Below are 27,772 nucleotides of genomic sequence, written 5' to 3' on the forward strand. Positions count from 1 at the left end.
AACCACTGTCCAAAAGATGTGGGAGGGAGAGTCAGCTGTCTGTAATGGAGTGGGAAAGTAATATTTAGCTTTTTAATGGAGCTCCAGTGAAATGTAATACACGGGGCGATTTGAAAACGTACCACACCTCGGTATGTTTTCAAATTCAGCCCGATGCATCACATGCTGCTGTGAATGGTAATCGATGCATTTTACAAGATGCTTCGTTTACCTATTTAACAGCATGACGGATCGCGGATCTTATGGTTTTTCCATAAGATCTACGATGCCGATGTACGACGGCGGGGGCCCCACGCATCGCCGTCATACAGCATGACAAACCACACACGATATGCACGACTTATCGTTGCGATCGATCTAAATCGTGCACGTCGTGTTAAAAATCTTAGCGTGTATGGGCCGTCTAAGGCTTAAACTAGAAACTGAACTGGATACATTTTAAACTGGATACATTTTAACATAATGAGGTGATAGTATGTAGAAGTCTGCGACTCACTATTTGTGACATGTAACTTCTGGCGACAGACTGCAAGCCGACACAAGATTGAGCAAAGCTGCACGGATGCCCTTAGACATGCATGACCTATTCTCATACTGGCTGAAACTTAGTTAAAAGCCCTTCAGGACATCCCGTAGGGTAAGCACAGGAGATATGTGTGGGGAGTGTGACGCAGTGAACTGCATGATCGCAGTGTCTCTGCGCCTACTGAAACACGCTGCCGATTTGTGACGACGGGGGTGAATCTCGTCTTCAAGCCCTGGACCACCCACTTCACTGGGGAAGTAAACCAATCCGTGAGGCTGGTCTACGGTCTTAAAAATCTAAGAGAACTCCATGAAATTTGCGAAATTCTCCCGAACCTTCGAGAAGTTTAGGCAACTACATGTCTGATAACAAAACCGTAATCTTAACTTAACCAGCGAACTAACTGCTACAATTGGCATCGCTAATTTTAGTGTTTAAAATTAACAATAAGGAAAAAGTAGTAACCACAATAGGCAGAGACAGTGTAATTTTCCACTTGATGACATTTGTTGTGATTTAAATTTACAACACCAAAAAAAAAAAAATCATAAAAAAAAAAAAAAGGTGTTTCAGGGGGTTAAAAGCTGCAGAAAGGAGTAATGAGCACTGACATCACACGGCGCTGCGGTGACTGGCTGACGCTGACATCACGGTTGCCATGGTGTTTAAAGAACTATTAATTTTTGAAAAGGGTGATTATGAAGCTTGCAGACAAACATTGGGCGGGTGACACTGTGGTAAAACAGTACAGAGATGTGGAACTATGCTCAGGAACTTTAACCTGATCGCACAGCATTAGCGCCTGAGGGGCAGTTTTATGGCACTCTCTGACTAAGGGCCTGATTCAGAGCCGCTCGTAAGCAGCCGCTCGTTTGCTCCGAGCGATGTTTGCCCAACTGCACATGCGTAAGGATCGTAATACGCATGCGCGAACCAGTCAGTGCGGCCGAAAATCGTTTATTCGCTAAATAGCGAATGCCTGCTATTTTGAGTGTCAGGAGTAGGCGTATGTGGGTGGTAACACGGGAAGGTGCTTGAAAACGGGGAGTGGAGATCCGACCGCAGGCGTGCTTAAAGGTCAAAACGGGCGTTTTATGGGTGTGCATAATTAATACAGCAGCGTCATTGACCACGTCACTGGGTTATTTTATAGTCAGAACTGCTCGCAAGATTGTGGTAGGAAAACCAACCACAAGAATAGCGAGCAGTTAATACGCTGGTCGATGTACTCGATTAATCTAATAAATAGCGGACATGACGTAGGATGCGAGCGACCAGGGGGCGTAGTTTTCCAAAAAACGACCGCATGTTTTGTACGCTTGTTCAGACCTGGAGGCGTGGACAGACCGCAAAGAGCGAACGGTTCATTTGAATAGCCACCTCTTTTTTCTGAACGAGCGAGCGCAAATAGCGTCCGGCTCTGAATCAGGCCCTAAGTGTGCTTCAGTTAAGCGGTCACACAGCTGATATGTGACTACATATCCCAGCATGCCCTGCCACAGTTTTGCTATCAGGGCATACTAAAAATGTGGCCGGGGATGCTGGGATGTCTAGTTCAACAGCGGCTGGAGGGCAGCTTATTGCCCACCCCTGGTGCAGATAGTGCAGAGCCGTAACTAGAACCTCGTGCAAGAAAGAAAAATGACACCCTCTTCCTAGATATCAACTGTAAATGAACCTAAAATAGTCACTGCCCTGTGACCCCTTCTGGGCAGTTGATCCTCTCGTCCAGACCCAGTTACGGCCCTGAGATGGTGCATGTTATATGAGAATGCTGGGACGTTACTTGGGAGGTGGGGGGATTGCATAGTTTTATCCTTACTCCCAGAGGCCGCCTCACTTCCCTGCCTCCCAAGAGCTCAAACAGTAAAATGGCGGACGCTGGCTACAACCAAACTTATATTACAAAAACGTGTAACCTTGCGGGAAGTATTTTATTCTGCACAGGAATTTTTACTTTGCAAAAACAGGATTATTAGAGGACACGGTACAACAGGGTTATAGCCTCTAACAACTTAAAGGGTTTCTTTCGGACAGCCTCCTAATTGATATGGCAAATTAGATTACCCCACCCACTAGCACATTCATAAGTCGGAGAGCCTGATTGCTACTTTTCACACTTGTTCTCCTTCACGATCAGTAGGAATGTAATGGAAGGCCACCCACCTGCACCTAGGGGACTGGGTGGGGCTTAATGACACAATTTACGATCACTTCCATCTTCATGGCCCTACCGCATAGCTACGGACAGCGCCATGGCAACGCAAATTGTGTCACCACGTCTCCTGCAATGAATCCTCGGACCTCCAGTCCAGGATCTCCTGGAGTGCAGGACAAACATGTTGGCAAATGTGTGCTAAAGTGCACCGGTCACCTGCAGAAAGCGAAGGTTGCCATTCTGTGGGCTAAAACTCACATGCAGCGACATCGCTGAGGCAAAAAGTGCTTCAATTAAGTCACCAGTTTCCAAGCAAACAAATAGACAACACGCTCAAAATGGCAGCCCCCTCTGTATGCAGACAATGGATGTTGCCTACACAATGAAGGCGGCCATTTTGTGGGATGAAGCCGCAGTGATGACAATCCAAAGAGAGCACGTGAATGGTCCAGGGAACCCTCTAAGGAAACGTATCATTCGGGTAGCCAGCCATGGATTTGTGACCTGCCTGTTCATGTCACAGAAAAAGGTGATGCAGGAAAAGTATTTACCTCAGATAAGTAGCTGGCTTTGCAAATCAGTCTCCACTCACAACCAACCAAAACAGGTCAGATCTCTTTACCCTGAAGACAAAATGATAAATAAAATAAAATAAAAGCCCATCAATTGAGCATGAAGGAATGAGCAGTGCCAGCGAGCACGTCAGCAGCATTTTCGTTGGCATCATGTTTGGGCTCTGAGCAAACATAAGTAAACAACATTTTTTAAAACATACACAAATGAATCCAATTGTATTTAATGAATGACTTTCACAGAGTTAATAAAAACAATATGTCACAGGACAGTTGCTTATCAGTACCAGCCAGTACAAGTCTCTTCAATGCACAAGAACAACACAGGCTTTTAGAAAGCAGAAGAGACAGATTTGTATTCAACAGTAATAAAAGAAAGGGATAAAATTGTACAGTCGGTGACATTATCCTGTTTACATGAGCTGCCAATAGAAATGTCAAGTCCTGATACGAAAAGGGGGGGTTGGCCACGGTGTGAGGGCGTAGCTTTTTTGTGTGGGCGTGACCATTATGGGTGGTTGTGGCCAAGGCCGATGCTAGGGTGTTCGGTGCCCCCCCTATAAACTATAAATTTGAACCCTCCCACCCATATTATATAAAGGGACAGCGCCCCCCGAAGAGGTGTGGTTTCACAAGTAAGGGGCTTGACAACACATAAGGACCCCCAATTCAAATTACACTACACATAGTGCCCGATTCACATTACACCACATAGTAGTGTCCCTTATGAACGTTATGCCACAGTAGTAGAGCCCCTTATACACATAATGCCACAGTAGTAGAGCCCCTTATACACATAATGCCACAGTAGTAGAGCCCCTTATACACATAATGCCACAGTAGTAGTGCCCCTTATACACATAATGCCACAGTAGTAGTGCCCCTTATACACATAATGCCACAGTAATAGTGCCCCTTATACACATAATGCCACAGTAGTAGTGCCCCTTATACACATAATGCCACAGTAGTAGTGCCCCTTATACACATAATGCCACAGTAGTAGTGCCCCTTATACACATAATGCCACAGTAGTAGTGCCCCTTATACACATGTCATAGTAGAAGTGCCCCTTATACACGTCACAGTAGTAGAGCACCTTATACACATAATGCCACAGTTGTAGTGCCCCTTATACACATAATGCCACAGTAGTAGTGCCCCTTATACACATAATGCCACAGTAGTAGTGCCCCTTATACACATAATGCCACAGTAGTAGTGCCCCTTATACACATAATGCCACAGTAGTAGTGCCCCTTATACACGTCATAGTAGAAGTGCCCCTTATACACGTCACAGTAGTAGAGCACCTTATACACATAATGCCACAGTTGTAGTGCCCCTTATACACATAATGCCACAGTAGTAGTGCCCCTTATACAAATAATGCCACAGTAGTAGTGCCCCTTATAAACATAATGCCACAGTAGTAGTGCCCCTTATACATATAATGCCACAGTAGTAGTGCCCCTTATACACATAATGCCACAGTAGTAGTGCCCCTTATACAGATAATGCCACAGTAGTAGTGCCCCTTATACACATAAAGCCACAGTAGTAGTGCCCCTTATACACATGTCACAGTAGTAGTGCCCCTTATACACATAATGCCACAGTAGTAGTGCCCTTATACACATGCCACAGTAGTAGTGCCCCTTATACACATAATACCACAGTAGTAGTGCCCCTTATACACGTCACAGCAGTATTGATAGGAAACCAGACAGCATCATCATAGGGCAGAATTTAAGCAAATCATGTGACATGCGCTTTCAGTCATATGATCCTGTTCTTCCACCGCATCGCAGCCTTTCCTACCATTTACATGTTTGTTGCCCATGGTGTCTAGATTACCAAATAAATATACTTAGAATAACTGTGTCAAAGCAATACAGGAGGACAATTAGGCAACATTGGTAATAAAAATGTGGGGTCAGAGTGTTTGGTGGTCAGTCTAGTAGAGTTTTACTGGGGCTCTTAGACCTCCACTTACACCCCTAGGAAGTTTCTTCCATGATCAGTAAAACAGATTACAAATCGGTAATGGGGGGGAGATAGTCTCCATTTGGATCTTCTATAAGAACATGACCTCCACTGACTCTGCGCCTGGTGGGAAGGCTGCTACCTTCAGTAACACAAACACCAGGAACATTTGTATCAGTAACACATACAAAATATAACAATGACAGCTGCATTATTATTCCATCTACCAACATGGCAGAAACCATTTAACATTTTGCAGTAAATAAAGTAGCGGTTTTAATGAAGTGACCGTCAGATAATATAGGGAACATCCCAGTGACCACCATATAATGTGGGGAACATCCTAGTAACCGCCATATAATGCAGAGAACATCGCAGTGACGGCCAGATAATGCAGGGAACATTGCAGTGACCGCCAGATAATGCAGGGAACATCCCAGTGACCGCCAGATAATGCAGGGAACATCGCAGTGACCGCCAGATAATGCAGGGAACATCGCAGTGACCGCCAGATAATGCAGGACATATCACAGTGATCGCCTGATAATGCAGGGAACATTGCAGTGACCGCCAAATAATGCAAGGAACATTGCAGTGACCGCCAGATAATGCAAGGAACATTGCAGTGACCGCCAGATAATGCAAGGAACATTGCAGTGACCGCCTGATAAAGTAGAGATTGTAGCAGTGACCACCAGATAATGCATAGAGTGTAATCATGACCGCCAGTTAATGCATAGAGCGCAACAGTGACCGCCATATAATACATAGAGCGTAACCATGACCGCCAGATAATGCATAGAGCGTAACAGTGACCGCCAGATAATGCACAGATCATAACAGTGACCACCAGGTGATGCATATAGCATAACAATGACCGCCAGGTGATGCATAGAGCGTAACAGTGACCGCCATTGACCAACATATAATAGATAATATGAATACACCCCTCGCACATACAGAAACACAATAAATATACCCATGCACACACATTAACACACCAGCCCCAGCACAGACCGCATTAAACCCCCCCAAGTAAAAAGCAAATACACCCCTCCCCATTAAATAAGTATACCATCCCCATAGATAACATTTAAACATGTTCACACCTCCACTAGCACATACCAGAAGGAAGAAGTGCCCGACGCCCCCGGCATACCGAACGAAGGTAAGCCAGGAGACGGCTGCGGACAGCTACGAGGGGAAGGGTTAGGTTAGGGGCTCCCGAGGGGGGGACTTAGGGTTAGGTACCCCCCCTGGGAGGGTTAGGGTTAGGCACCCCCGGGGGGAGGGTTAGGTTTAGGCTGTGGGGAGGGGGGGTTAGGTTTTGGCACTTACAGGGGGGGAGGTTAGGCACTAAGGGGGGAGGTTAGGGTTAGACACCCCTAAAAGAGGGTTGGGGGGGAGGGTTAGAAATAGTTAATTTACTTACCTTGTCGGGATCTTCACTGCCGGTCTTCCACCGTCGGGATTTGAACCACTGGACTTAGGTCCGGCGGTAAATCATACTGATCCCGTAAGTATTACGGAGGTCGGTTATGCACAAAGGAACTAACTTGGGTTTTAGAATTCTGGTTTAAAAAGTCAGACCAAATTGGAAATCAGAAGTTTATTTAAGAAGATATTTCTGGGCAGCATAGAGATTAGCACTGCTGCCTCACAACACTGGGGTCATGGGATCAATTCAGACCAGGACTCTATATGTATGAGGTTTGTATGTTCTCTTTCTGTGCTTGAATTAATTTCCTTCCATACTCCGAAGTTAGGTTAATTGGCTTCTGGCAACATTATCTCTATTTTGCATGTGTGTGTCCATATGGGAATATAGATCGAAAGCTGCAATGGGGAAGAGACGGATATGAATGATTCAATATTCCCTGTTAAAGCGCTGCGTAATATGTAGGTGCTACATATAACTAATGGTTAATGAATAATACATTTCAAGAAATGTATAAAACCACATTTTTATTAAAACTACTTTAAGAAACCTTTTTTTTAAATAAAATTGCCTCAATGGTAATTGTGCAAATACAAGAACACACTATTTTTAGTGAAACTTTAGGAATAATATTTGTAGTATGCAAAAGACTTTGTATCATACTAATGAGTTTCTTTTATTAAGTGTCAGAGTACTAGGCAGGCCACTTAGGGCCTGATTCAGACCCGCTTGCAAGCGCGTCGATGGTCCCCCACTGCGCATGCGCCGCCTCCAGCGTGCGCATGCGCGAGACCTGTCCTGCGACTGCAGCTCAGTCGCTACGGGTCTCACTACAAGATGGGGTGGCTGTCGATGGTGAGTGACAGCTCGCCCCGTTTTGTAGGCGGGGAGGGGGGGTGGCTGCACAAACGCAGGCGTCCCCTTAGGAACACCTGGTGTTTGAGGGCGGCCCTATTGACATCACTAGTGATGTCAGTAGTGGACTTCCTGCTCTATTAGAGCAGGTAGCCCTCTCGGGCTTGCGGGAGCAGAGACCCTACCACAGGGTCTCGTCGCAAGCCCGATGGTCGCGATAATCGCGACGGACTCCAGGCCTCTCGCACAAGCTGTGGGTGGTCACCCACAGCTTTGCGAGTGGGCTGGAGAAAAAAAAAAAAAAAAAACACGCCCTGATTCAGAGGGAGCGGCCAAAATTATGCTCCTAATGCCTTTGAAAAACAAGAGGGTAAGTGAAAAATAAAAGCACCAAAGTTTTGACAACATAACACATGATCTAATGCAAGAACTCAGAAAGGGAGAATACAGATTGCTCTGTTACTAGGTGGAAGACTATTTCAGACGTAGATCTTTTAATAATAATGAAGAATAATAATAATTTTATCATATAGTGTTTTTCTCCTAAAGGACTCAAAGTGCTTTACATTTGCCTTTTACAGTACAAAATAAGCTTAAACAAGGGACAATTAGTGAAATGCTTGGGTGAAGAGGTAAGTCTTGAGTTTATTTTTGAAGGATTCTAGAGTGGAGGCCTCTCGAACTGTGCGGGGAAGTGAGTTCCATAAGGTTGGAGCCACAACACTGAAAGCTTAACCCCCAGACGAATTCCGGGAGATTCTAGGTACTGGTAATAGTCCTTCATCAACGGATCTCCGTAATCGAGTGGGACAGTAAGGAATCAGAAGCTCCTTCAGGTACCTTGGGCCATGGTCGTATAGGGCTTTGTAAGTTAGTAAGCCAATCTTAAAAACAATTCGCCATCTGACAGGTAGCCAGTGAAGGGAGTAGAGAATGGGTGTACACACCATCAACCTGTTCCCATCACCTCGAACTGAGCACCATGTGTATAGAAATGGGGAGTCAGCTCTAACCTGCCATTCTATCTACACCACAGTGTGCAGAGTGCGTCATTGTGAAGCTAATCTCCAGGTGAGGGTTTTTAAGTACACACTACACACTTGCAACCATGAAAGGTATAGAAAATTAGGAGTAACCAAAGATGCACATAATTCCTTAAAAAACAAAAACTGCACAGCATTATATTGTATTACATCAATAACGTATACATGCCAGTGATACCATATTCTGCACTTTCCAAACGACAGCATTGTGTGGTGACTGCCTACAGAATTTCACTGAAAAACCACAAAACGTGGTTTAATCGTTCCCAGACTCACCATACTGAGCATCCGATGCAGTATTATTTTTAGATACTCAGTGCTCAAAAGGCCAACATCAAAGAAGGTCTGGTAGGTGTTAAACTCACAAAAAAAAAAAGGTCAAAAGACATAAAATAATAAAAAAAGGTGTTAGGCTTAATTTTCCGCTGACGACTCAATAATAGACGCGTCCTCAAACTCACTAAAAGTCGACTAGTAACAGGGTCGACAGGTACTGAAGATCGACATGGCCATTAGGTCGACATTCGTATGGTCGACATGCAAATGATCGACACATGTTTTTTCTTGTTTTTTAGCCCTAATCTATACCCTAATCCTAACCCTCCCCTTGGTGCCTAACCCTAACCCTCCCTCCTGGTGCCTAACCGTAACCGTCGGGGTAAGTGCCTAACCCTAACCCTCCTTCCTGGTGCCTAACCCTAACCGTTGTAGTAAGTGCCTAACCCTAAACGTCGGGGTAAGTGCCTAACACTAACCGTTCGGGTAAGTGCCTAACCCTAAACCTCCGGTAAGTGCCTGAACCTAACCCTTAAAGATTAGGGCTAAAAAACAAGAAAAAAACATGATGACCATTTGTATGTCGACCATATGAGTGTTGACCTAATGACCATGTCGACTTTCAGTACCTGTCGACCTTGTTACTAATCGACCTTTAGTGTGTCGACCTTCAGACCCTGTTGACCTTCAGTTCCTGTCGACCTATTGCCTGTCTATCTTCCATTGTCTACCCAAACATCGTCTATCTAGACAATGTAGACCTAATGACCGGATACCCTTTGTGAAAACCAATACCTGTGTCATCCTCAAAACTTTTGGCCATGGCTGCATATGTATATATAATATAAATATAAGTATATATAATACACATATAATTGTTTTTTATAGCTCCACCCCCAGTAGCTCCACTCAACAGTTCCTGAACCTAATTTTCCAGAAAATAGCCCTGGTTACGACACAACGCTGCGATCAGACTGCAAATTGTATCCAATCAAAAAGGCCCAACAGAACCCTCCCCGGCAAAGGGGACCGCAGATGCGTGGTCAGCAGACGGCGCATGCGCCGAACAGCCCCGACTCACGATATAGAAGTAAAATGATACTTTAGCGATCATTTCACTTCTTTACACATCGCAGGGACGCCCTCTCCCTGCATGTAATTTTTATTACATTTGGGCAAATATAAAATTTCATATTGCAGCAAATCGCGTCGATAAAAAAAATTCCGATTATCGTGTCTAAAACCTGCTAATTAGTAAATAATCCCCTTTTAATTTAAAGACAATAAACAGAGAGAGCTTTGACCTAGTTATGGTAATTCTCACAAATAAATATCAGACCATCTCCGGCAATAGGAAAAGTTAGACAGCGGCCTCAACCCGATCGTGTGAAACATTCAATTTCATGTGCGGAATCAGTTGACACAGGCAGGCTGTTAAATTCAGAATAATACGTTTTTTTCCCCCTTCCTCCACTCGCAGAGCGATGTTATTATGAATATGTCCTATAAACTGATTTATGTTTATCTATTGTGCTGCTACAATTTTCTGCATGTTTAGCAGACAAACCTGTGGTTACTATTTTGCATTGCAGATCCGAACGCCTGCCAGAGATGCAGTACTACTGGGCCATGTTAAATTTTAATTTGAAAAACAAAACTGCTGAAACGGGCTACTTTAAATTAAGTTATATATTTGTGCAATGTTTTTCATAACCTAAACACATCAGGTAGAGAGAGAGAAAGCTAGGGAATGTGTTTGACAAAAATGCACCATTCTGTATATGCATGAAGTCCAATATTTTCGGTCAAATTAAACGTGTACCAGTCACTTACAAACAGCGAAGGCAGATATTTTGTGGCCAGAGATCTTATTCGGCCTGACAAATCGTTACAAATAGCTTGCCCACATCGGTGGTTTCCCATGCTGCGTCCAATACCTCAGAGCGTAGGGATCTACAAATCCCTATGTAGCACAGGCTCTGCTATACATAAGGCAGCAGTGACAGTGTCCACTCGCCCAGGGGCGGCCTGAAAGGGCCATCGCCCGGAGCACTGTAGTCTGGAAGTGCGCAGTTGTGCCCCTTGAACGGCCCTCACCTCCCTACCGATAGTGAATGACTGTCACAGGAACTCAGTGGTTTAAGACTGGATCCACCTTCTTAACATCAGGTGCTGGACGGAGACGGTGGCAGGGACACATGCAACGGCTTAGTCGGAATAGTGGTGACTAGAGAGAGGACAGAATCCACGGAAGGCCAAAGGAAACTTTCTCCCTGGTCTCCACTTGGTCTACAGCAGGCCTTGGGCTCGCCCAATCTCTGCGGATACCCCTAATCTGTAGATTACTGCAGAGCGTGGTCTATTTCTGTGGTGGTTTTTTGTGTGCCTCATACCTTAGCGATGCCATCAGCTCATAGTAAATTCATAGACATAAAATCTGAAGAAAGTGCCTTGTTTTTTTTTGATGGTACTCACTCAAAAGAGCCCAGTACAGGCACTTTTTTTTTTCTTCTGGAAACAGGTTCTTCTACCGTCATTGCTAGTGTATTTTATATATACTCCTGTATGGAATACGTATCACCAGACAGCTCTGTTCCAGAAGTTACCTGGCCAAGTCTTTCAGCGAGCCATAGGCGAGTCAAGGAATAGAGGTGATCAACATTTTCTAAAAACTTTTCCGAGAAATATTTGCTTCACCCGCATTCGGTCATGAACTCTCGCACAGAGGGCCTGATTCAGACCCGCTCGCGAGTGCTGAGCGCACGATGGTGGCCCAGTGCGCATGCGCACGACAGAGCCGGCTCCGTCGTGTGCATGCGCGAGACCCGCATAGCGACGGGCAAACCGTCGCTCCGGGTCTCGTACCAAAGGGGGCGTGCTGTCAATGTTGAGTGACAGCACGCCCCCTTTGGTGGCCGGGCCAGGGGCGTGGCTGCCCAGACGGAGGCGTTCCCACTTGTGATGTCAGTGGGAGTGATTTCGGCTCTGTTTGAGCCGAAAGCACTCTGGGGCTTGCGGCAACGAGACCCTACCCCCAGGGTCTCGTCGCAAGCCCGATGGTCGCGATGGTCTTGACCATCGCGACCATCATTATGGCCGCTCGCTATAGCTATGCGAGCGGCCAGGAGGCAGCTAAAAAAAAACAGAGGGCCGGCTCTGAATCAGGCCCAGAATTTGGTGTTCCCACTAGAACATTAATATACAAGTCATTGTTTATCCTAAATTTGTAGATTATAATTTCATCAAAGTTCAGTTCTGAAATTTCACGGGTACTGAACCAATGTGGAATTTTAAAATTTCATTGCCTACCAAAACTTTGCAGTTCAGTGAAAGCCGCCTGTTCTGCAGCACAATTCCACCATCTTTACTCATAAACATTGGGCGGAAGTGAATTGTTTCAAGCCCCCTTCGCGTCGGACGGAGCTATTAAATTGTTGCTCTTGTCGGGCGTGATCAGCCGCCGGCGCTGGCATTTCAGTTTGCACCCCCTTTTAGTGATTGTGTCCAGCACTTTGGTCTGGTGTAGCAGTTTTACACGGCTGGACGCAATCGACGTGAAGATCTAGTGTTCACTCTAGGTCCGGCGCCGGACCTTCTGCGTGCGCCCGAAAAGGGGGCGAGGCCAATGAAAAAAGGGCATGTCTTTATGATGCATCCCCTTTTCATCACTCTTGGGGGCGTGCCTGGCACTTACGGACATGCCGGGCAGCCCCCAAGCGCTGCGGTCACTGTCCATTTACCGGCGGTGCACCGCCGTTTTCCCCACCCACAGGACACTGCGGCCCGTGGGAGGAAACAGAACCCTGAGGCTGTTTCAGCGGGGCGCCGCGCCAGAGGGCAGGGTGATTTCTGTTCTTTAGAAATAGGGCAGGGTGTGGCGCCCCACTGACACAGCCTAGCGGGAATGCTAAGATAGGCATCAATTGTATAGCGCCCCACGTTCTCACGTCACTTTAGACGCGAGATCGGGCGTACTAAAACAATTAAATACCGCCCAATGAGTCCATTATATGGTTGTTTCCACTCTGTGAAATCCATGTGTATACTTTAACTAAAACACCTTTCTATTTCCCAAAGGAAGTCAACTGTAAGCTCTTGCATTGATATGATATCTGTAAGCATTCTGGAGTCTGAACTCCAAAGGCAATGAAATTATGTACTAGGAGAATCCAGACAAAAACACAACTACAGTCATATGAAAAAAGAAGGTAACTGTATTTCAAATATGTGAGATTTTTTTCTGATTTCTAAAGATAAAATCAAATCTCATGAGACAAACAATCCATAAAACATTTTACTTTGACGTTATTTGTTTTGACAAAAAATAAAAGCCAACGAAAATAAACTATGTGCTTCCATACTAATAAAGCTGAACCAGTTGCTACATATTTTATATCAAGCAGAATCTTCGGCAGCTCGGTAGTTTGTATGAAGACCACACCAAGGAGAAAAGACATCTGCAATGGTCAGAGAAGCAATTGTTGATACTCATCAGTGTAATGGTTTATATGCCAATCATTCCCAGGAGAGGGCATCGTTTACCCAGAACATTTACCCAAAAAGGTCAGACTGTATATATACTGGTCCGGGAAACGTCATTTAGTCCAAAAGCTACATCCAGGGATCTACAAGCTACTGTCAACATAATAAATTATAACATTCATGACTTTTCCATCAGAAAAAGACTGGATAAGTATGGTTTTCGTGGAAGCATAGTCAGGAGAAAACCACTCTCCTACAAAATAAATAAAAATATTGCAGTAAGGTTTAGGACCGACACAAAGGCAATACTTCTCCAATAGACAGACGAGGCAAAAGTGAAGTTATTTGGAGTTCACCAAATATGGCATTGGGCTAAGACCAAATATGGAGTATAACCGCAAGAACCTCAACTAATCATGTGGAGGGGTGATTATTTGGGCTTGTTTTGCGGGATCTGGATGTCTCGAGTCCACCATAAACTCTTCTTTACACCTGTTCTGCCTATTCTAGTGGAAAAAGTGGGGCCATCTGTCTGATAAACTAATGCTAGGGCCAAATGGCAAACGATTCTAATCCCCGCAGCAAGTCTACAACTAAATGGCTGATCAACGGACAAAGGATTAAGAATGGCCAAGTCCAGGTTTCTGGGGCTAAAGGTATTTTTGTATTACCTGTTCAATTGGCATACAATGAAAATTGACCAGTGCTGCAAATAAGGTTTACTTGGAAATCCTCTGGAAATTGTTACAGTCACGGTTGTATGGTCACGAAGACCAATGATAAAATAAAACAAGCAATGTAAACAGAGATGGTAATGTTCCCATCACTTCCTAAATATATGATCATCTAGGTCACTGTTCTGCCCCTTATAACAGGAACTAAATGACCACAGTAAACAACCACATTACCATGAAATGCCCAGGTTATTTTCTCATTTACCATGGTAATCCTTAGTCTATTTTTGCGAAGGTTGGAAAGAAGTTAAGGAGATCACAATTCCCAGCAATCAGACACTCTCCACTGGGGGCTGTGGAATAAAAGGTCGACACTCAATAGGTCAACACCAGTTGGTCAACAGGCAATATGTCAACTTACAAATGGTGGACAGTGCAGAAGATCAACAGGGTTAAAAGGTTGACAGGTTCAAATGGTCATCACAAAAATGGTCACCATTCATTGTCGATCTTCCAACCGGATACCCTACACTGGGCCCCCAACATTCACTGTATTTAGCAGGGTCCAGTACAGCAATCTTCAAAAAGGAAAACCTGAATCATTTCCATCCTAGCCCCAAATACTCAGGCTGGTAGCAGGAATGCAGGCAGCTCATATTCCACATGTATACATTCCACAGGTGCACAATTACATGGCTGACAAGAAAAACAATGTTTTGTTTACCATTTTAATTAACTTCTCTAAACACTATCCAGGTGAAAGTTAAAATGTGTCTCGATGTATTTCTTCTTGTGGAAACTAGACGTGGGATTACTTTAAATATGTACAGTACTTTAATGGAGTATTTCATCTTTGGAGTAGGAAGGGGTTGGGTATATCAGTGGAGAGACAAAGAAAAATAAAGATTCATATGCAAAATGCAGCCATTGGATGCTCTCTGCAGTCATCCAATCCGGAGCTGGCGATCAATTACACGGCTGTTTCGGGTTCATCCATAGCGCAAGTGGGAAAAGCTGCAACATGTACCAATATGCAAATCTGGGCTCAGGCGGTATGGGTTGGGTATAAGCTCATATTGCTTCACCCATAAAAATCAGCTTCCATTTTGTAGTGTTACCCTTTTTTGCTATAATAATTTGCAGACCATAGTGCAGATGCGGATCTTCACACAATTCAGCTGCAATTACACCATGCTAGCCTACTTTTGAAAAAGCATTTCAGGGAGATTATGGGGTGTATTTACTAAGCAGTGTTAAGAGACAGAGTGAAAAGTGATAAGGAAGTAATAAGGTGTCAGCCAATCAGCTCCCACCTGTCATCTCACAGGTTGTGTTTGAAAAATGACAGTTGGGAGCTGATTGGCTGGCACCTTATCACTTCTTTATCACTTTTCACTCTGTCTCCTAACGCTGCTTAGTAAATAGACCCCTATATAAGCAACATCTATGAATACTTTTTAGAAAACGCATGTAGCCATAGGGATCATTGTGCCTTATAACCAATGCAGGGAAATTATACGAATTATCCCATTTGAATGTATATATATATATATATATCTCGGTTTATTGATATATAACCAATACATGCCTGTGCTAGTGCAAGCACACCCCCCCCAGTCACCGCCCACAGACTCCCCGTTATGTCACTCAAACTAGCGCTCTGGCAATATGCAAAGAGCGATTGTCTCCCGATCGCAGGGACTGGTTCGCAACACGCATACTGCGACTTATACGCAAGCGCAGTTTGCAACAATAGCCCCGGCTGCGAGCGATCGCATCCTTCCGAACGGGTCTAAATCGAGCCCTAAATGCACATATTAGCCTGTATGGAGCTATGTGACCGAGCCGCCTTGTCCATACCCTTGGTTTTATAGCTGTAATTATTATTAGAGCAAGCTGGCACCAGACCTATACTAGGTCTAATAGTTGCGACTCAAAACAGGCGCATCTCTGCCTAAACTGCAACTCCATCTACCTGCGAATGTCCAGCTGTGGACCAGTTACACCCACTAAGCCGCAGAGGAAACTATGACTATAAATTGCCCATAGTTGCTCATAGCTGTGTATGCAGGCGCCAATGCATGAACAGTTTGTAAAATCCACAAGCGGCTTACATATCTGAACTAGTCACAAATACACCAGATAATTCATGTGTTACTGAACGTATGAAAGTTCTGCAGGTTTCACAAAATCACCGACACACATGCAAATAAAAAAAATTAGGGTTGTCCAAAGCAAATGCTGTATAGTTTGAATTTGTCCCTCCAAGGTTTTGTGGTAGTTACGACCAGAGGAGGGCCCAGAGGTGGGTCTGCAGTGCAGTCCAAATTTCAAATAGGGGAACCACGCCAACTGCCATTTCAAATGTTGCCAAACATAGATGGCCGGGACCAGTGGCAGAACTCCCGGAGGCAATGGAGTCACTGACCTCCGGGCGCCAGCTGCCAGGCGGGGGCACCAGTGAGCTTCTCCTCTACTCCCTGCTGGTCCGACAGTGAAGTGACCGAGCGTGGATACACCGGCATCAGACCATAGAGCACCAGGTCTGATGTATCGGTGTCTGACTGAACAACAGCAGCATATCAGCAGGAACTAGTGCGCTGGGTGATCACACCTGCGCCTATGTCCGACCGCTGCATAGATCCGGAAATACCGGCTCCTGACCTATTCACTAGAATCTGAGATCCCGGGGCCCGCTTCAGCTACAGAGCACAAGTAAGATTCTGAGCTACCGGCTCCAGCATCACTGCTTAGCATCCTCTCCCTCAGCCTCTGGCGCCCTGTCTCTGTGGGATGTTCGGGGCCGGAGACTAGGTGGACCACGCGGGGACGAGAGAGAGGTGTGTGGAGCTGTGGGATGAAGTGGGAGCCAGGGGAGCATCAGGAATGAGTGGCAGGGGCTTACTTAATACAATCACTCTGACTGTGTTCTGTCAGCACTGAGAGAGGGACGGCACCTTGTTCTGCTCCCACATCTGCACTAATACTCCCATCATGCCCCTGATCTGCACTACTACTCCCATCTAACGCCCTGCTTTCCACTACTACTACCCCCATACTGTCCCCACTTTCCACTACTACTCCGACCCTGCCCCCCCAATACTATTACTACTCCCATACTGACCCCAGCAGCAGCGGAGTGTATGTAGCTCATGTTTCAGGTGCTGGTTCTGGTGGGGGCGAATGGCTAACCACCCTTACCACCTGACCTCACAATACAGTACCCACCCTAACTACCATCACCGCCTCTGGAACATACCCGTTACCGACCCTACCCCCTGACCTCTGGATCATAAACTGGCCCCGTAGACATACAGTACCCCCCAACCCAGAGACATACCCTACCCACTAAACCACCCCTCCCCCCTAGGGACATATATGTTAGTATTTTTTTCCTGTGGGGGCTAATGTGTTTCATGGTTTTCTTAAGGGGCCAATGTGTTTGTTTTTTTTTTTTAATGGGGCTAATGTGTTTTTTTGTTTTGTTTAGTACCGGGAAGACCAAGTGGGGAAGGCAAATGAAGCTGGAGGGATGCAGGGGTTGGCTGGTGAGACAGTGGGGGCTGGCTGGAGACACAATGGGGTCTGGCAGGAGAGACACTGGGGCTGGCTGGAGGTGAGAAACACAGGGAGGGGTGGGGGGCTGGAGCAAGACGGAGGGGGGGCACCACCATCTACTTTGCCTCCGGGTACCTGGCATGAACTTACGCCACTGGCCGGGACTCACTGGCAGTTGGTGTGGCTCCCCTATTTGAATTTTGGACTGCGCTGCAGCCCCACCCTGGACCTGCCACTGGTTAGGACCTTCCCTAACAACCTCTGATGTATAATATCTATTGTTCTACCATAAAGTCGGCCCCGCTCAAGTACTTACTCGGACATCACCACCGATTTTGCAAAATATAAATTGACTTTTACTATCAAAAACAGAGGTAAATTCAAAAGTCGGACGTTAGATGTATATAGATATGAAATGCACTTCCAGGGATAAGTGACATTACTAGCATGACACGCTGTGATCAGGAGACAATTGAAACTCACATTATTAACCATTTAATAACAGCTACGCACAAAGCAGATGCGGTTTCAGCAAAAAAAAAAATTTGCAAAAATTATTTAAATATTACACTTTTTTTTTTGCATCAACATAACAAATTGGAAAGTTTTTTTTGTGGTTTCTACAGTCAAATGTAAACAGGAAACTAAAGCAATTGCAAATTGAAAAACATTCTGAAAGCCACAAGGTTGAACATAAAACGTTTTTGCCAATCTATCTTTTGGTGTATGATTTGACCTTATGCCATCTACCGAACTGGTGCCCCTCTCACCGTTTATGTAGACTACCAAAAGCATCTCTTTCCAGAAGACAAACATTGAAATCAATCAGCATTGTTAGGTCAATCAACAATGAAAAGATCACTCATTTATACATTTGACTCAAGAGACTCGATTTGGGATTGGTATTAATTCCATTAACATTATTGCCCCCCCCCCCCCCAACCCCAACACTTGCTGTCCAAGACAACTGAGTCAGCTCTCGGCTTATACATGTGCTGTTATCATGCAGTACATTAGTTTTGTAATTATATGACCCAGAGTGGGTGCTACTATTAGGTATCAACAATTATTTTGGGGTGAGCGTTTGGGCGTGGGGCCCCCGGAGTTGCTCTGGCTGGGCCTTTTTCAGGGCATCACCACTTAATTCACATAGATATTTTTTCATCACTTTTATATTTGTTTGTTTATCAATTATATAATTTTAACTCTCTCTCATTATATTAACACATTGATTTATCTTTACACATCTATACTTTACACTTCACTATCACCTTTATTCCCTTTTTCGTGTAATGCCCTGGGGATGGTCCTTGGCTAGATTCTTTTGGGGTTCCCTGTGCATCGGACGTGAACCCCATAATGTTAGGGACGCCAGTATAGAGGAGCCTTGATGCTGGCCTGGCGCTTATTCATATATTTGCAAATGTATGTAACTAATACCTCTGAATTTCTATTATTATGTAGAATTCAAGTATTTTTGTTGATATTGCTGCAGTGTGCAAATCCCTTTTTTTCTGTAGGAAACTAAAGCAATTGCAAATTGAAAAACATTCTGAAAGCCACAAGGTTGAACATAAAACATTTTTGCCAATCTATCTTTTGGTGTATGATTTGACCTTATGCAATCTACCAAACTGGTGCCCCTCTCACCCTTTATGTAGACTACCATAAGCATCTCTTTCCAGAAGACAAACATTGAAATCAATAAGCATTGTTCGGTCAATCAACAATGAAAAGATCACTAATTTATACATTTGACTCAAGAGACTCGATTTGGGGTTGGTATTAATTCCATTAACATTATTGCCCCCCCAACACTTGCTGTCCAAGACAACTGCCTCGTGTTTAGCGTTGCCACTTTCCGACTGTCCTTTTTATTGTGTACTATAGGGCAACACCAATAAGTATAACCTATGCCAGGCCTGGCAAACCTGTGGCTCTCCAGCTGTTGTGAAACTACAAATCGCAGCATGCTATACCAGCTGATCAGTGGGAGGGTCTGCCGAGACTTGTAGTTTCGCAATAGCTGGAGAGCCACGAGTTGGTCAGGCCTGATCCAGGTTGTAATCTGATACAACCTGATTTTTGGGGGGTTATACATTTAACAGGATGTGTTTATGTTTCAAAGGAGTGCTGACCAAGATAGAACTTCTGCTTAAAATGTAGTATTTCCCTGTGAGACACAAGGGGTTGATGATATACCTTACAGTATATATCACGCAGGGTAATCCAGAATTATGTCCATTCTTCATCATTCAAGATATATCAGAAAATCGTAATAAAAATGACTTATGTCATGTTCTACTCTTGAATACAACTAAAAGTGCTGTAGTGTATTATATTAAAGCAAGTGATACTAACCAATGACTGGGAACTCGCTTTTAAGTGGCCATAATATATAAAATTGTTGGCGCCGATCTGTGAATTCTCTGCTCAACTAATGAACGCAGTAGTAAAGACAGAAGACATAAATGTAGGGGGCAGTAGAGTTTATACAGTATATATGCAGTAAGCCAAGGCCTTACGACCTCTCTCTCTTCTCGTAACCAGTGCTTCTAATTTTGACAAAATTTACCACCAACCCATGGCAGGTATAATTTTCCATGTTCCAATATAAGAAACCCATGATTTGTTAAACAGTCTTTGAAGGACACATTGGTTTATCCAACAAGCTACAGTATGTGACTGGCTAAGAAACTCTGAGATATGTAGTCAAAAAAAGTGAATCACAATGATAATTAATAGCCGTACTATGTGGGTATACCACAACTGGTCTTCCTTTCAAACGCAGCATTTAGAAATTTTGTCCTGACTCAACAAACTATTTTTTAAGTAGGGTCTTCTTTCACGTTACTCCTCTGAAATTATTTAGTAAAACACCTGGGCATTAAATCATCGCAGAAAAGCTTAGCTCCCTGCATATTTGCATTGATATAAGAGGGAACAACCATATTACCCTAAGGTTAAATTAAACATTTTCCCCAGACTTCAATAGAACAGAGCCTCGAGAGGCAAAATCATGCTAAGCATTACAAAAACAAATGTTTGATCTACAGCATATAGTATAACTTTTCTTTCCCCATTGAGACATTTCAGTATAATATGCTTTAAAGTAACAGATGACAACACTGCATCAAGGGCAACTTTGTTGAAACCTGCAACATTGTATCACTGACAAAGGCGACAATACGATAACATGAAGCAGAAAGTGTCCTTACGCAGAAACAAAAAAGCAACTAGACAATCGCTTTTATTAGTGTAACTTGTACTGGACCAATCGAATCCTACTGCTGGTTGGTTGTTGTGGGTTATAAATATAATGCGCTAAATTTAACACCCAAACCAAACTCTTTGCTAATATACTAGTTAGCAATCAGGTTTTAATATTGTTTTGTATATATCCTAATGTATTCATTGTATATTTTTCACATTAAAAAACTTAATTTGTTGACAACTGGAGAGACTATCAAAAGAAGTGCCCCATTAATTAAAAATAGTACTATTAGTTAACAACCTGATTTACGAACATTGCTGTATGTGGGATTGTGGATTAAAAGAATTAAGAATCCTTGATCTATGCTAAACATAGTTCATTTATACATGTAAAAGCAATCTGTTTACATTTAAGATGCCTTTATAACGCTAGAATTTAAATTGTAAAATCTTTTAGATACCATTGTATTATTTTTAATACATGGAACTAGAGATAGCAGTAGAATTAGAATAAAAAAAAAAATGTTGAAGAGTATAAATACATTGCATGCATTGAGCTTTTTAGTATCATTTTTAGTATAATACAAAGACTGTTGATACCATAAAACCATTTTAAACATGTAGCACTAATCAGAACTATTACTTTTAATGTAAATATAGTCTAAACTAAATGTGCAGTGTCATAAATACAAAAAAAAAAAAAAGAAACTCAAACTCTTTTTGTAAGTGAAAGTTAAAGTGAGTTGTGGTTGGTTATTTTGATGGTCCATTTACGTGCATTCTACAAGCCTGTGCAAGCTATATTAATAGACGATGACGGATGTTGTAAGTTATAGGACCAGCTGTTTCAGGGACAATTGCACTATACATTCCCATATGTTTGGAAGGCAGTTGCTCCCCATCTCTAAGCCAAGTGTACCACAGAACATCCCTCCAGTACACACAGTATGATTTGTGGTCAGTGCCAGAATCTTTTAATTTGCTCTTCTCGTTGTCGTACTTCTCCACGTTGTAAAAGATAATGAGCTGGTGCTCTAGACTGTCATAGTCTGAATTAAAATCCAGTTAGCACCAAATTAATCTATTCTACGGACTTCAAAATTAAGGATTGTACCCATGCATACCCCCCCTCCCTTCAACTCTTGTGACCCCTCCCCTGGTTTTAATTAACCTCATATTCATGTCTATCAGTCCATCCAAGGACAGATGAATCGTCGACCAAGGAGACAATTTCATTTGCCATATTGAAAGCTCATATCTGCTGATATAGTGCTGTAACTCTGTCTTTCTTTGCTGCAATTGTAAAGGGAAGGCTGGTCTTACTTTGGAGGGGAACCAACTGCACATCCAAGCGGCAATTTATTACAGTAATTGGGAATATTCTCTTATCTCGCTATAAAAGTGGAAAACTCGGTCATTGTCAAGAGGAGAGTTTTACACTGTAAATTCAGCATTGCAAAACAAATATATAATTTTTTATTTTATTTTTATTTATTATTTAATTTTTGGGGGTAGAGAGGGGGGGGGGTGGATTTATTTCCAAAACTTTTATCAGACTTTTTGTTTCTACTGCGCAATAAGGGTTAACAAACAGAGCAGCCCAGCCCCCACACCTGTTAAACAATAAGATAAAGAGAATGCAAATAGCTATTGTCACTGCAACTTTAAGTACCTGTCTGTATATTTTTTTTTTTTTTACATGGAAACGATTATCTCTATCAATCAAAATTTAAGAACACAAAAGCAGTAATCATACCAGATGCTTTGACTGAGTACATCTCATAAAAGTGTATTTTTCTTATTTCCTAATGGTAAGACAGTATGAACATTCAGAAAAAAAATGCACATTTATCATATAAATGTGGGTGTAATTATTTAGCATGTGTTCGTATATTGTTTTGGTGTATGTGTATGTTTTATCTTTATTTATATAGATTTTTTGTCTTGCAAGTACAAATATCCAATCACTCCATCTTATTGATACAGCTAATAAATTGCATATTTGTACGTAACGGTGAATCTTCTTTACAGGTAGTGTTACAGCACACCCTAATGTTTGGATGAGTGAATATGTTGCAGCAATGAATGAGTTAATGGTTTCCCTTTTGCATTTCTGAAAAGAAAGCGTTCAATGTACTGGCGTGTAAACTAGATTATTTATTTAAAAAAAAAAATAAAAAAAATAAAAAGAGTGAATTTTTTCAACTTAAAATTGCCATGCTTATTAAAGGGACATTTTATAATATTACTACACATTCTCAAACCAAAAGTTTTAAATAGGACAAAAATGTAAAACACAGCTTAATTAGGACTGAGAATTCTATTCACCACACACCAGTAAAATTGACCCCAATTGCCCAAGTTTTGGTGCGGCTATTTTTGAAAAATCTCAAAAAGGAGCAATCATCATTTATTTATGTATTTAATAAATTATTTGTACGTTCAACATCACATTATCCAACTCACAACTTCATTAGACATCTGACAATTCTGACACTGTTAAAGTCTCCCATTAGCAGCTCGCAGAGAGAGAAGTCACTCTTTGCTGTGCAAGGGTTAACCAATCATGCCTACTAGACAATCCCACTCCTCCATGCGGAAAGCAGAGGGGGGGGGCGCTGTCATATGCGCACTTACAGTCTCTCAGTATCACTTGTACAGCCATTGTGATCTTTGCAGTAGGCTCCCATGTCTGACATGAAGTTGATACCAATGAAAAGACAACTGTACCCTCCATGCTAAAAAAAAAAAAAAAAAAAAAAGAAAGTCTTATTTTCCCAGGGTGTATCACACAGATTCCACTGGTCTGTGCATGTAAACAATGGATGCATTATCTTCAAAGTCACTATACAAGATTTTCCTACTAACACTGGGTATAAACGCTGTTACGTGCAACCGAGAACACACAAAATGCATAAATAAAGCATATGTAATGTTAAATACAATAATGTTTTACTGCTCATCAACCACACATGGTTTACTTGCCTTTTTGTTTGTAGGCTAAGTGGCGTTTTAAAGTGACAAGTTGTGAACAAACTACACAGTACAAAGGTGCAGCACTCTTCTTAATCAAAGTAGGACAGTGAAGGTACACTTACCCATTCATAGGAAGAGACAGCTGTGTAATGCTCTGCACATGTGTGTGTAATCCCACTAAGGAAGAAAAAAAAAAAAAAAAGAGCAGAAAGGAGAGACTTTAAATCCGCTGGGGGAAAAATGACTATCCTGGCCCTGTGTACTTTCACACGAGTGTACGGAAGAGCTGAAGGCATGAGGTCTAAACACAACAAAAGCCACTGCCTTACTCTAGATTAAATATGCAGGAAGAGGCCCCTTTTGCATAAACACAAACACTCCGCAAATGAGTAACTGGCTCAACTCACATGTCTGCTGTGAATTCTACCTGCCCAGTATTGTGGACCGTGCAACCAGAGCACACAGCAAGCACTGCTCGGATCCCTCTCACAACTTATCTGAAGTCTATAAACAAGGGTGAATTAAAACCAGCTGGATACATTGATGCTACCCCTCTTGTTACACCACTGGAATTACAGGCGATTGCTAATTCTTTTATTGCCCTTTCTTTTTTTTTTTTATATGGATCCTTATGCTCAACAGTAAGAATAGTAGAGTATTAAAACTAGGGAAAAGTTGCTCTTTAAATACATGGAAATTATGTTGCAGATAAATGCTGAATAGTTTTAGGTTGCATTTAAAGTGACATACTCTTTTTTTTTTTTTTACATTTATTTTATTTATGTACATCACAGAATATTTTTTACAAATACATAAAAATGTGTTCAGAGAGTTCAATCAATCAGTAAAAAAAAAAAAAGCAATACGCACGCTCTGTAGATACGTTACCAAAACATGCAAAGTGACAATATTTATGAGATTGTAGTGATTTCAGTCAACTTCAGCTATTAGTTACTAGAGAAAACTTGACAATTTTTAAATATTTTATTTTAATATTTTAATAACTGACTTATAAACACACACACACACACACATATATACACAATGTATGTATGTATGTATGTATATATATATATATATATATATATATATATATATATATATATATATATATATAATGTTCGTTATTAAAAGATAATAAAAATATATCACTATCTCTTGGGCCCATATTTAATTAGGCTGCGAAAAGCCGTTTTCGATGATACTTTATCGCCGATGCTGTCACTTTCGCAGGTGTGACTTATCCCCGTATTAAATTTTTCTGACTTTTTGCAGAGCGAAAAGTCAATGCATCAAACCCAGCGAAAAAGTATCACCTATGAATAGGTGGCGAAAAGAAGTGCAGAATTGGGGTTTTGGGGTACAAACTTCTAAAAACCACCCTGCACCCCTTTGACAGTCCCCCAAAGGTAATCTGTGTCAACAATTTTTTTTAAAAGTTCCACAGGACACCCCCAAAACAGTACATTTGTTTTGGGGGCGAAAAAAAAAGTTGTGGGACAAACTTTAAAACTAGCAAAATAGACTCAGGGGGGTCCCCAAGTATGCCCCCGGTGTTTTTTGGATGGCAGTTGGTTGCGGCATGTGGATTTTTCACGATTTATTAAAGTTCACATTAGCCACTTTAAAATATGCTTGTACCCCTTTTCATGTACCCCAAATTTGATGGAACTACTTATTTTGCCAAAAAAGTTGCTAAATGCTATTCTTCACCACTTAAAAAAAAATGCAAAATAGCAGCTATTTAGACTGTTTAAAGACCCCACATACCTTAGTAGGGCTATTTGGGGGTACCCATAGTGAACCCCCAGGTCAGAGATTCTTTTTGGGGGGTGTTAGGCTGATTTCCCCAAAAACGACAGGACTTTTCGCTGTTTTAGATTTCGCCGGGTCCCGTTTTCGATGATTTGGAATGGAATACGGGGATACGCGGGGACTAGCGCGATACTTTTTCGACCCTGAAACCTGCGATGACGGTGAAAAGCCCGGCAACTGACTTTTCGCTCCAAATTGAATATGGCCCTTGGAATGTTTTTAAAAACTGGGCATTACGCTAATATGCAGAAATATTATGTTATTTTAATGTAAAACGTTTATTTAATTGATTTATATTTGATATGGTATTCAGTATAATTGGTGTTCAGAAGCTCTACCTCTGAAGAATGTTGCTTTCTATGGAGCCCATTAGTTGCTGTCTAAAGACCGTCATAAAAGGCTGTAGCAAGAGTGACAACTACTGGTTTGAACAAAATAAATAAATAAAAATTATAAAGAGATCAGTTACTCACTTCTGTGTATCAGAACTACATAGAATACCATTTTATTTAATCACAGTTGGAAGCATAAGACATTTGTACCCATCATGCTTTATTCAGATATTTAGAATTATCTTATATAATTCCCATTTATTTTATTTGTATTTTGTACATGCAGATATTAGTCTTTTAGTCTGCAGTGTATAAATTTGTGGCGTCCAATTTTTCAGGCTCACTGAAATGCAAACATTCTAAAAAAAGGACCATTTGGGTGAAGAACATAGAGGCAGATATTGAAAAACTTTTAGTCACTGCCAAATGACATAATAGCAACAGCGACACCTGCAGGTTAAAAAATACAATCATACTAAAAACTTAAAAAAAAACAAAAAAACACTGCTAAACAAGAAGTAAAAAAATACCGCTAAATGTAAATATAGTTCAAAACTATTTAATATTCTAGGATCAAAAAAATAAAAAATCTCATTATATCAACGATTCTTAAAAATAAATAACATCAATATATATGTGTGTATATATATTGGTCGGTATCGGCAGATTGACCAGCATGTTCGAACGATGATTGATGTCGGAAACGACCAGCGGGAGCGCGCATCACTCGTCGTTTCCGACATTTTAGTGCCCGATTCATGCACGATTAATGGTCGACTGAACGATAACGATGTTATCATCGTTCAGTCGTCCATTAATATCTGCTAGTGGATGTGCACCTTTAAAGGAATAATTTGTACTACAAGTGATACTTATTCACTCAGCAAGTCATGCATTTTTCTCTAGTACACAGCAATTCAATTACTGCCACAAAATCACCATTATTAACCTAAGCCCGATGATCGCCCCGGTTAAAAACAGGAATAGACCTGTGGCAATGGGGAGGCTTTTGAAGCATTGCATTGTAAATTTCCCTTTTTGAGCTGATGAAAGAGTTCAAGAATAATCAAACCGAAACAGAATACAGAATTGAGTCGGCAAGACATTTCGGTGGTGGGTTCAGACGCTACTAAACATGCAGAATCTTTTCTTCTTGACAGAAATAATATTTTTGCAGTCCCCATTAAAACCCCAACTTTCCTAAAAGACAATACAAAAAAATAAATAAAATTGTGTTCATATTTATTATTTACTGATTGGGCTAAAGAACAATGCAATCGTATACATAAATTACCACCGGGCTTATTAATGATTTCTTACAAGTTATTTATACAGCGCGTTACAGAGAATATTTGGCCATTCACATCAGTCCCTGCCCCAGTGGAGCTTACAATCTATGCCCTCATTCAGACCCGCTCGCAAGCGCTATGCACGGAGCAGAGAGTGAAACTGCGAATTGCGTCAGCGCATTGGGTTCCTCTCCCCAGTTCTTGCTCTGACCTAGCATCAGGGAGATTGACAGACTCTCTTAGGAGCTTGAGAGATAAACTCAACCTTTATAGGTGTCTCCCTGACATTCTGGGACAGATGGCAGGCATGGTAAATCTTAATATGTAACCATTACACACTCAGGAAGGGCAGCAATGTAGTGGGCTGTATAAAAATGCAGCCTACTCATTCACTATGAACTAATTTATTATTATAAAATTAGAGCCTGATAGAATTTAGGTAATTTGAGTTATCTAATTACATCATGCACGCACTCCAACTTCCATGGCGCTCGTCGTAAACATTAGGTGTGACATGCAAATGTGCACCGTAGCGACTGGGAAGAAAAGGAACCGACCGGTATGTATGATGGGACGGGA

At 42.2% G+C, this 27,772-nt stretch overlaps 1 protein-coding gene across 5 annotated transcripts in view; it reads right to left on the reverse strand.

The window, feature by feature from the left end:
* FOXP1 (forkhead box P1) overlaps positions 1–27,772 on the reverse strand; it is an 801,632-nt gene that overhangs the window by 457,764 nt on the left and 316,096 nt on the right. For 3 of the 5 annotated variants that reach the window (XM_088459772.1, XM_088459768.1, XM_088459769.1), the window contains one exon: positions 23,880–23,934. The gene's annotated coding sequence lies outside the window, so the exon portion shown is untranslated. Of the gene's footprint in view, positions 1–23,879; positions 23,935–24,164; positions 24,240–27,772 lie in introns of those variants that run through there. The other 2 variants (XM_088459770.1, XM_088459771.1) reach the window with 2 other exon arrangements.

The sequence above is a fragment of the Taudactylus pleione genome, unplaced genomic scaffold (assembly GCF_031769625.1).
Source record: "Taudactylus pleione unplaced genomic scaffold, aTauple2 ptg000934l, whole genome shotgun sequence".
In the NCBI taxonomy this organism is placed as follows: domain Eukaryota; kingdom Metazoa; phylum Chordata; class Amphibia; order Anura; family Myobatrachidae; genus Taudactylus; species Taudactylus pleione.